We start from the raw sequence: 12,464 nt of genomic DNA on the forward strand, positions 1-12,464 counted from the left end.
ACTTCAATTATTACCACTAATAATAGTCAAATGCTCTTCCTAGGACTTATGTCAGCAACTGATGTGCCCAAAGCTCATGTTTCATGATATATTTGAATAAATATATATTTGTCCCTTCAGGACAGGGAGGGCCATGTGCAGTCGTTTTAATTAGTTGAAGCCAAGGGAAAGAAGGGGGAAGGACAGTTGATTGTAGGGTTGTACAGAATGGAAAGGTTTCTTTGAGTGTACCGTACCACAGGAGTGCTTCAAGGAAGATCTCAAGGATGAGAGCCTGCCAGTCCTCTGAGCTGAGAGTCCTGTAAGACTGGAGCTTGGAGTGTTAGAGTTACAAACATATTTTCATCAGTCAACCCTCATTAATGTTTGAATTCCAAAGAGAGATTTTAAAAGTGAGGACAGCTATAGAAACGCTACCCATATCACTTCGAATGAATAAATCTACATTGTCATAAACATCCTATGTGACCTTGTCTCAAAAACATGCAACAACCTTATAAAATATTTTTACTTGCAAATTTTGACTCATAAATGCTGGCATCCTTCAATAAGAGGTGTTACTGATTAGCTGCATAGATTGATAGATTTATTAAACTTGTATAGTTATTAGTCAAATTAAATGAAACTGCAAATTCAAATGTAAGAATAAATACTTGGGGGCAGAGATAGAGGAAACGATGACTATTCAGTGTAAAGAATTTTTTTTTTAATTTAAACTGCGGTTGATATCAAGCTGTCTTTTTTGTTTGAAATTTAAAATGTATGGAAAAAATTTAGACTAAAACCATTGAAAAAAATGGAATAATGGCATTTGGGTTAGCAACAGATGGTAACTTTTTAAAAATTTTTTCATGTATTAAACTGTGAATTGCTGTCATAGTGCCAAAACATCGATAGAGTTTAAATCTATCTCTATATAAAATTTCACAGTAAATCTTGCATAGCTATAAAATGGAAAGTACTGCTATGAATAAACTTATAATCTCATCAGTTTTTATGTGAGGGAAAAAGCTATGCAACAAATAGCAGTCAGTGCCTCATTTTATGTAAGCTATAAAAAAAATCAGCCTTGTAATATAGCACCTTTCCAGGTGCTATGAAACTGCTGTAGCATTAATATTTAGTCTATGTTCTCCATAATACCTATGCAGCTTTTGAGTACTGGCTCATGCAGATAATAATTTAGGATTGTTTGTCCTCTTTATAAACAGTATTGATCAGGTTAGTACTGTTCAATATCAGCCATCCTCTACTAAGAGGGCTCAAAGTGTCTGTGCTTTCTGATGTTTCCTGTTTTAACAATAACAGCACCTCAAGTACAGTTGCAAAGGTACACTAGTTTTCTTTTTTATGTATTAATTGCTCTCATTAGATCAGTATCTAAACAGGGAGTATTTGAACTGATGAAGTAATGCTTCAATTTGTGCCATGATAGTAAATGATATTAAATTGTACTTTGTTTAATATTTTAGAATATTTTTAGTTAATGATGAACGTAGCACCCAAAGTTTTGAAGTGAACTGCTATACTGAAGCTGTAAAATCTGAAAAATGGATTTGTTGATGTCTTTAGAAATGAATCATGCCTCTAAGGAACGTAGTACACCTAATTACATTTTTTACTATTGTCTTCCATAAGGCAGAAGAAGACATACCCCCAATTTTCACATGTAATGATCCATCACAATGAATTAGCATTAATATGACTGAACAGGTTCAATATTCTGGCATAATTTCTTTGCCAGTGTGTGATATTACAAGGTGAAGAAGTTACAAATTACTTCTGTAACTGAAATGGCTAATCTAGCCCCCAGGTGAATAGGGACTTAGTGCTTCTAAAGCATCTCCACAGTCTAGGTATACCCTCCTATGGCACCAAGGACTTCAGCAATTTGAATGATTAACAAAATGATTAACAACATTCATTAAGCAGTTAATGAGAAAGCAGTGAGGACCCAACTGTCCGATGTGGTAGGGGAGGACTGAAAAAGAGTGGTTTCTTGGAGTTAACTAGAGTTAGGGCATGAAGTGTGTGAAAATGCAGCAGACCACTATCACCATGTTAAATATTCCCTATTCCTCCTCTTTTTTTTCTGCTTTGGACAGTAAGTGCATTTTTCCCTATGTAACAAAGGTAAAACTTTTTCTCCAGGAACATTCTTACCCTTCTAATACTTGACTGAGACAGAAGTGCTGCACATCTCTGTCACATAATATAATTTTTGTTACATTATTTGTTACATATATTATATTATAGTATAGTATAATTTTCCGTGTTTCCATTTCACCTGCCCCGTGTATAGGTAAGGAAATACTATCCTGAGTGTTTTGGCTGCTCCATCAGCAGGAAGAGACACAAAATCTACTAATCCAGGCACAAAATGTAATCCTATATAATCTAAAGGTAAAGAAAGGTGATTAAAGGAGTTAAAAAATCAACTAGGTTGCCTGTGGAGGTACAGTTTTTCAAAGTGCTTTTCCTACATCTTCCTAATGATTATCCAGTTTTAAGGGAAGCAATGCGGAACAACTGTGCCTAAAAACTGGTACGGAATCACTGAAGTGGTGTATCACTTCAAAACAGTGGAGTTATGAACATGAATTTCCTACAAATTCTGGCCTAATTTTCTAGGAGTCTCACACCTTGAAATTCGTGGGGAGTAACACACTGAGATCCTAAAATCTTTCTTCATAATTGGAATCCAAATGTTTTTGGCTTGTATTCTGTTCTGTCCTTGTACTCTGTTTCCACTTCTCTCTGTCTAGAAGAGGACTAGTACTTTACCATGTGTTTGAGAGAGATTTGTTACCTGGCTAGTGAGAGCTACAGATAACTTTAAACCTGTAATAGATTTAATACTTAATCTTCTTATCTTGCTTAAAATGGTAAAATAACTTCTCCATGATCTCAGCTGTGCACTTCAGCAGTCAGATTGCAGCAGTCTGTCACTAAGAAGTTGAAATGAATGCTGCTCATGACTTTTATATTTAATACAGGATCAAAGTTTATAGTAGGGGAAAAAAAGTATCAAAAATGTGGTAACAGACAGTAACAGTAAGAATAATAGTGTGAAAGTCTACCTCTCACTCTTTTATTACTACGTGTATACAGAAGAGACTACCCTGATATATGTAGAAAAAGAGGTCATAATATATATTGTAATTTGTCAACATTATTCTACAGTATTTGTATTTATTTATATTATCCTAATATTGAGCTGTCCAGCTGCCTTGACATAGAAAATGCTTTATGGATTTTGGGGTTGTTTCATTTAAATGTTCACTCAAGCCTATCTTCCCATCACCTGCCTTTGTTATCCCTCTGCATCTGTCTGAAAGAGAATATTTTAGCTGGTTCAAATGGCCTTTGAACAGTGCTGCTGTCAAATCCTCACGTCCCTGTTATGATAAATCAAGATACCATATATTTTTCTTTTGAATACCGTGATAATATTTGGTATTTTCAATGGATTTGGGATTTCCATGGCTCCAAGGCTTTAGGCAACAGCAAGCTGATAGAAGTGTACGGAAGGTACTGTACCTAGTCCTTTCATGTTCCTTTGCAAAGATTCAGGTCGTCCCTGATTCCTGTCAGTGCCTGCTTTGCAAGGTGAATAAGCAAGACCTGACTGTAACCCTGATACGATTTAACGAAATTAAATGCCACTGAAGTCATACTGTTTAGTGAAGACAGTAACAATAACATATAGATAAAAATAAAAACCTTGTCAGAGTACTCTGTGTCTCATGTAATTGGGTTCAAAAATCCCCGCAGTAAACTTTTGGGGAATAACTTTCTAACATTTTGGTAATCTACACTGATTAGAGATTCATTTTATGGTTCTATCATAAAAAAGTAATGGTTTAACTGTGACTGGGATCTGATTTTCTCTGTAACTGCAGCACTAACATATTGGTATGTGATAAACAAAAGGAGAGTTATCAAGTGATTATGATCTTGTTCCCATAGAAAGAATGTCTTAATGTGTCCCTCTGCTCTCAACTTCTTTGTCTGATGCTCCAAATACTAGTGTTACTGAAATAGGGCATTTTTATACCCACAAATAAAAAAGTAATGAGACATAAGCTGCTTAAAATTCAAGTTGTGTAAAGGGGAGGGCAGGGAAAGTTAAGGTAACTCAATGGTGAACCTCTCTGCCCCAAAAATGCGGTTCTTCTGAGTCTTCCCCTTTGTGAGAATAGAGATTATGAAATTATCAGCTGTCTCTGTCCCCTTTTGCACAAGGTGTACCCAAAAGTGTCCAGGTCTTCTTTACATTTGAGACCTAGCCAAATGATACATCTAGATGTGTTACACCTTATAATGACTAAGTGCTCTGAAAAATTACTGTGTATTTGAACTTCTCTGCTGACCTAACTGTTGATGTCTTGCTATAAGGAAGCCCAGAACTGTATCAGTTTGAGCAATAACAGGAAAAACAATGTTCATAATTCCTGAAGTAACCTCAGAAAACTGTATTTATCTTAAGAAAGCAGTTCCTCTACTGGAATTCTAGCGAAGACAGGGTAGTCAGTAAGCAAGAAACTGAAGTTCATGAATTAATGCTTAAAATACTGAGAGGGAGCAAGGGCATATCTGGAGAGGAAACTATGATCCTCTTGGTGTAGGCCTTTCAGCCTCCTTTCTTTCCCTTCCCAGGATGCTGACTTTTTCTTTGCTTTCACTCTAGTTTTCCTTCCTTGTGGGATTTGGGATTAGACAGGTGGTGAGAACCAGAGTTGCATTTTCTAAAATATCTAGGTAGTTTTTGCAGAGGAGGTTTTATAAAAACAAAACTGTTCTTTTGGGCTAGGCCACGATTTTGAATGAGTAATATCATTACTAAAACAGTATTTGGCATTTACGATTATAACCTGCATTCTCTTTTTTTTTTTTTTTTGGGGGGGGGGGCAGGGGGGCGGGGGAGCAATGGGGGAAGGGGAGTAATTCTGTTCTGGAAAGATTTTCAAACTATGTTGACTCCTTTTTCTCTAAAGGAAAAATCTCCAGTAAAGAAGGGAAGGGAGAAGTAAAATAATTTAGGGATTAAATCTCTTCCATTCCAATATATTTTGTTACAATGAAGAATGAATAGACTGTTCAAGATGCATTCTCTTATTCTCATGTGAAGAATAAGAAATTACACAACACAGACAAACATGCTGATAAATTTTGTTTTATAATTAAGAACATAAATTATACAATGTGCATCTTAGTGCAAGCTAACAGTTGCAGAGTATATGGGCCCCTGTAGATCATTCGAGTGAAAAAAGAAAAAAAGTTTGCTGCTGGACAAATTACTACCAGATGCAGATTTCAATAAACACATACTGTTGTAGCCTTACCCAAAGGTGCTATGAATTTCTTCAGGCAAGTCTGCCTCTACATTCACTAAACTGTTGAATGTTTGAACGTTAATTGAGTTACTGTATTATGTATGAATACACTCCATCCCCCCAGTTTTTAATGTACTCTGTTCATCTTGTAGACTATTAAATGTTGTCCACAAGAGTATTTAATTGTTAACCGTGTTTGCATTCTTCTGACAATCTATATTTCCTCTGTAAATGTCTCTAAAACTTCTCTTATGGCATTCATGTTAGAGTTGTGCAAGACAACTTGTGCTGTCAATTATTATGCATGTGTACCAAGCGCGTTAGTATTTTATTATTGTCAACATGTAATTTTGGCTACAAGACAGTAGTACTGTACAAACAGTAGTAGTTTTTTTCCAACTTTTTAAACTACTGATTTTCCTGTAAAATATAGGTGGAACTAGTAAGTGGTAATAAATGAAGTTGATTACAATGAGAAGAGTTGTTAAAAAATCATGCATATTTACCACAACTTCTCTTTAATGCCAGTGATTGCTAATTCACATTCACATGACAATCAGAGGTAATTAAGCATCACAAATTTTAGTAACAAAACATCAACAGTAAGACCTACTCCTATGTGGAAATCTCATATGGAAAACCCTTTGTAAACTACTTGTACGGAATAATTTTACCAGCATGTTTGTTTAAAGATTTACATCCATTTTGCTACTATAATGCAAATGTTGTTGGCTAAAGTTGACACTAATTTTGCAGAGATTTATAAAACAGGCAAGTTTGAATAACCTTTAAAATTAGTGCTAACCTAGCTCGTACTGCCCTTTTCTTTCTGTTTGCTTCTGAGTATTTTCCTGACATTTACACTTTAATGAACAACTTGACAAAGTGCTGGTATTTCCTTTGCCTTATTCTAGTTCAGGTTCTCCTGAAGTTTCCTTTTTACAACATCTTTTTCTTGAACACATTATAACTTGGCTTCTAGCTGAAATCTGCTATGCAGCATACTTATTTTTATGGAATTGGCTGGAGTCCTGGAGGGCCCACCTGATAGCTTAGGAGTGATAAAAATTAATGACCAATTCCATGCTTAAAACCCAGATGTGATTCCAAGATTAGCCTATTTGTGCCTGAGAAGATAAGAATTGCTTGTCTTATCACTTCAGTAGTAAGTTTTCCTTAGCAGTGACTTCTCTTAGTTGATTTAAGTGCAAACTGATGGAAAGTCATCTCCTTGTAAATGAAAGTTGTATCTGACCTCATGAAGAGACATCAAAAAAGTCTATAGTGTTATGTACACAATAAAAATTTTGCCCAGGAAAAAAGGTTTCATTTTCAAGTTGGGAGAACATAACGTTTTAAAAAAAAAGTTTTAGGATGAGTTTCTGTTTGGAAGGAACAATTATTATTAACTCTAAAAAATGGGACTGCAGAAATCATTTCTCAAATCACAGGGAGAAGGGGAGCACACAAGTCTGTTCAGCAGTGTATATGTATGTGTCCAGTTAAAGAAAGCCTGAGAACAAGTGGGGGGATCTGAGAGATTCTTGTAAGGTAAAAGAAATAAAATCATGATTCTGTAATGCGTGAAAAGACAACTAAGTCAGACTCAGGTAATTTTCATAAAATAAATGTGTTAAAAATAGCCCTTAACTTATTCATGAAAGTCCTTTTCAAAATTAGCTGAGGTATTCGTACATGTCAGCGTAGTCCTCAGTTAAAGCACCGTGTACCACTGTATGTTTCAGTCCTTCTGTGAGTTCAGGGGACTCTTAAGACTGTGTGTAGCAGTTATGCCGAGATCTCTGTGTATGAAGGTATACATGCAGCTGTTGTCTTATTATTGAAGTGTAAAATGTTGCAAAATGATTATTTGATGGCACATGACTCTTTTATAGCACATTAAGATGGGGAGTGAAAACACAAAAGTAAACATAATAAAACTAGTCTGTTTGGAATGAACTTAAAGGAGTGAGATTATAGAAATAATTTTGGAGAAATATTCTGTATGTGCAAGCACATTAGTACTTTGTCATCTTAAAATATGGATTCTAGTTAGGTACTTACTATACATGAAATAAATTTCTGTAATTTTAAAGTACTGACTCAAGCCTACCTGACAATGAATTTGATCCCGTGCAAGTTAAGTGTGAAATTATGTGGGTTAATCAATAAATACAAAAAATACATAGTTAAGGAAAAGATACAAACTGTGATTTAGATGGAGATAGCTAAGATGCTTATTTATTTTGTTACAGATAAATTAGAAAGAAAAGTCACAGAAATAGAGAAGGGATGGATAAGTAAACCTGTAAAGAATTAAGTAATTACTTTCCAACCACTCAAGGGGATAGGGGTTAAGAGATACAGTTTTAAAAGGGTTTATGTTGTTGAAAAGTTTATTTAGCTAGTGTCTACTGAGACAGTGTGCCAACAACAGCAAACCCAAAATGCAACTTAAAAGAAAAAGAGAAAACTACTACTGGAAGAGAATATGAAGGCATAACAAAGCTATTTAAAATTATTACAGTGCAACAGCTGGTTTTGCTAATGTTTCTTGGTTATTTAAAAAAAAAACACCATCTAAGTTCTAATTCTCTTTGTCTTCTCACTTTGAGTAACTGTAGTATATGAAGTTTGCTATCCTATGACTCATTCTTCCCACAAATACTATTTCTTTGAGTAGCCCTTGTAAAAACATGCATTTCATATTAGTTGTCTTAGTTGGCAGTTGTGTAGACTTTTTTCTTCCTGGGTGAGTGATTTATATGTACTAATCTCTGGATCTGCCTCTGCCACACATGGTGCATACCAAAATAGTGGTAACTCTGCGGTGTACTGCTGTACCTACGATTACTGTGCTCACATTTTTGAAAGAATAGAGTTGGCTGGTAGAGTATATCAATCACTGAAACTAGCTTAATCTCTTTCTCCACAGGCAATAGTCTTATATCTAATAAATTCTGATATCTTGTACATGTTTTCAGGGACAGACAGTCATGAAATTGAGGCTTGATTTTAATTTTTAGTAGAATTTTAAAAGATAATGGACAAAGAAGGGGCAAATGCAAAATTAGATGTTATTTCCAGCCTCCAAAAGAAGCCTCTTTGCATGAGTTTGGCTCACTGTAAAAATTACTAAAAAGAATTGTGGAAGCTAAATGACTGAGGTTCATTCAGATAAAGAATTAAAGAGCATTTGTTGTAGCTTTCGTATGTGAATGACTGCTAAGCAGTGTATTTTAACTTACTCATTATAGGCAGTCATGGCAGTATTCTAAAGACAGCCACGGTTGTAGGCTTTCTTGCTGCTTTCACAATGCTTCACATTTTCTCTGATGGCACAATGGAACAGGCAAGCTCCTATGAGAGAACTCTATACTGAATTATATATACTCTGTGAGTTTGTCCAACTGTGCTAGCACGCATTCATGACAGCAGCACGCATGGATATTGATATGGTCTTCATCCTTTCCAGCTGTCTTTGGTTCCCCAAAGAGAGGGGTGGATTAACTGGGGACAGCCTTTGGAATGAGTCCAAACTGTAAAACACAAGCTCACGCTTTTAGATGGGTAATGAAATACTTTAAACCCTGCCTTCCTTGGAATTACGGGTTTTGTGTTGGTTGGGGCTACTTTTTTGATATTTCTGCTTTCTGGATTTAATCTAGAGTTTAGAAATTGCATCAAATTGTTTAATGCATTTAATATGTAATTTAATATTGTTTAATGTGTGTTTAATATGTAGATTTATGCTTGCAGATTGTATTTTGATTACTCAACAAAGTAAAATCTTGGTTATAGTTGAAACATGTTGATAAAGTTCAAGGAGCTGAGTGAATTTTCTTTTTATACAGTGGAAATTAAGAGGTGGTTATGGGAGATTCAAGAAAATGAGGTAATACTTGCTGTTAAATATATTTTTAGTTAAATTGAGGCATAAAAGTCACAAACATGATTTTTCAGCTAAGTGAGGTTAAACTCGAGGTTGGTCATAAAAAAAAAAATTACTTTTTATAAGATAGCATTAGTAACATCCTTATAAGTAATAGTGGAGGATGCTACATGAATTTTCAGGTCAATACTAAAAAACTGCTAGGATTTAAGCTCACTTACGAAAGAGGAAAATTTTGGTTTCATAAAGAAATTTCTAAATTGAAGAATGAATATTGTGATCATTGAGGCTTTTGCTTTCAAAGGAGAATGATGTTCACCAGCTCTAGCATAAAATTTGCTATCCTTCATTCTGATTGTAAAGTGGGATTTTTTCTTTACTCTCTTCTGTTTAAAAGCAAAAGGAAAGAACTCGTGGCAGAGAAAATTGCTTGTAGAATAGACTGCCTATTTAGAAACATTGTTTTGATGTGAAGGGATGAGGTAATAGAGTAAAGCAATAACCAGAAAGCTGCCATGTTTGACTCGGTATCAAAAACAACTTCACAGTCTCGATCTTTATTGTACTATTTTTTTTAATTTTTGGGGGGACTCTGATTAGCATATCTGTTTCGGGAAGAGTATCAAGAGTACTCTAATTTCGTATTTAAATGTGGGATCTGATTAATACTTCAGGCATGCAAGAGAGCTATAACATTAAGACTGTTGTTACTATAGTGAGATGCTATTACAGACATCACAAGACTTGTTATACAAGGAAACATGATTAGTTTGGATTAAAGAAGTTGCCAAAGGCTTGAAGGATTTATAGGTGCTGCCGCTTTGAGTTATATATAACTTCATTATTTTGTTGAAAACGTTTAGATCTAGAATTAATGAAGCACAATAAATGCTGATGAAATGAATCAGCAGGTTTGACAGCTTTTAACTGATGCTGAGCGAATGATGAATTTTACTGTAGTATTTTTTAAGTCTCAAAATTGCTAGACAATTTACAGAAAGTAATAAATTGAGCATTTGCACAGGGAAATGAAACTAATTATTTATAACTGGAGTGACGTGCATCAGAATTTACATGATCAAGACATCAATTTAAGCATATTTCTTAAATTACATTGTTCGTATACATGTGAGAGAGGAAATGGTCTATTGCATTTGTGGAGGATGTGTCTGTGGTCTGGATCTTGGAGACAAAAAATGGTGAGATCAATCAGTATCTGCGAAGATGTAAGGAGGAAGCACGAGGATGATGAGGGCAATGCCAATGCACTGGTCATGTGTGTGTGAGCAAGACAAGAATTGAGTACCGTCAGGAATCTAAGCTGTGCTGTGCCACAGGCAGACAAAGGGGTTGACAACTGTTGTAGTTTGAAAGGGGTCTGGAGCTTGTTGAAATGCTAGGTAGGCTTAGTGAGTTAGTTTTAGATGTCCTGAGTTTGAGGGGCACAGAGGAGTTTAGACAAACAGAGATTGGAAGCCTCAGGCAAAGAGGAAGTGGGAGAATGTGGCTTTAGAAACAAAGGACTTAAATTTGGCTTTTTTCTGCAGCATCTCCAAAATTTAGTCACGGTTAGTGTAATTAGAAGGGACGATGAAATACAAATTCATAGCAGCACTGTGGTGTGCTAGGCTGCTGGAAGGTCTCTTTTTTTATGTGAATTAAGAGTTCAGTGAATGCATATCACATCAGTTTGATGATTCCATTAATCTCAGCTGTATAAAATTGGCTGCATTTTATCATTGCTTCATTAACTCAGCTCAGAGACTAGTGTGACATTCAGTAACTTTTTCTAGGCAGCTGCATTCCATTCCAATGTATGAAGTCTGTAGTACTGCAAAAATGTTTCAAAACGATTATTATTTTAACAACTGGTTAATTCCGAATTATTTATTGGGTTGTTAGAGTTAGCTGAGCAGTCATCATTTGCTCTTGTTACCATGATGCAGAATTAGTGTTATGTGTATTAATGTGAGTGTTAGTAAATCTGAATGAGAAATGAGCAATAACTGATGATGAAAGGCTTTTAAGTTTTGAAATAGTCTTACAACATTTGTTTCTTACAAGCAATACTATAAAAAGAAAATATTTAATGGCAGAAATTGTTCTTGAGTTTCATTTGACTCTGCCTCTGTAATGTGACTCAGGAATTTAGTTATGCAAAAATATGACTAAGTCCCTTTTGCCTTTGAGGTATAGACCTGGATGAAATCCAGTATGAGATTGGATTTCAGTAAATTGGAAAAGTTCTTTCCCAGTCTTTTTAACTTTGAATTTGGGACGAAACTACATCAAAAGCTGGAATAGGTTCCTCATCTAACTATTCCATGATCAGGGTTTTCTTTTCCTCTTCAAATAATGTCTGATTACATTAAGCTCTCAGCATTAATAAATCATTGCCCTGCAGAATAAAACCTGTAATTTTTCATATATGTTGTCTTTTGTACCTTTTGAAGTATAGATCTTAAGGCTGTGAAGTGAATCCCGGGGTAGATACAGCAAAGAGAGAAGGTAAAAAAGAATCTAGGTGCATATTGTATAGTTTCTTAGGGTGACATGCTTAACATATGCCAGAGTATTTGAAAGTGATATATTAACTCCTGTTAACAGTATGCTATTTGGATTATTTTTTAATGTAATGAAAAGTCAAGTGTGGTTTCTGTCACAATGTACCCAAATGACTGTTTTTTACAACAGTCTAGTACACTATTACACTGGTGTAATACATTTGAGAGACAGCAGTGCGGGTGTGTATTTATACTCGCAGTAAATGTAAGTAGGTAGAGAAGCATAGAGGAGGATCATTCAGAACTGCATGAGCGCTGTTTAAAAAACAAACCAACCCACCTGACTAGCCTGAACACTTTGTGTTGGAAATTCATATGCCTTATCATTTAGAGGGTAAAGGAGTGTCTGCAGAGCCAGCTGTGTGGAAAGGGTTTTCGGGTCTGAAGTGTTGCATGCTGACTTGCAAAAGCTATGTTGCAAATTGCATTGGAATATATTAACTTTTAATTTCTTGTTCCATGCTATACAGGGCATCACAGAATCAAAATCTTAAAATGCTAACAGTCCATTCTGTCTTAATGTCTTTAGAGATGGAGGGCAGAAGGGAGGAATGGAGATGGTCTCCTACCAATATTTTATGTTGGTGGCAATTAGGAAAAATCTGTTAGTCCACAAAAAACAACAGCTGGAATTTATCTTGTCTTGCAAGCTTTCAGCTAATTTTTCTCACT

General features: G+C 35.3%; 1 protein-coding gene across 8 annotated transcripts in view; it reads left to right on the top strand.

Moving 5' to 3' along the window:
- Positions 1–12,464, top strand: part of ATG7 (autophagy related 7) — a 121,888-nt gene that overhangs the window by 54,816 nt on the left and 54,608 nt on the right. The window lies entirely within an intron of this gene.

This window comes from Calonectris borealis, chromosome 10, assembly GCF_964195595.1.
Source record: "Calonectris borealis chromosome 10, bCalBor7.hap1.2, whole genome shotgun sequence".
NCBI lineage: Eukaryota > Metazoa > Chordata > Aves > Procellariiformes > Procellariidae > Calonectris > Calonectris borealis.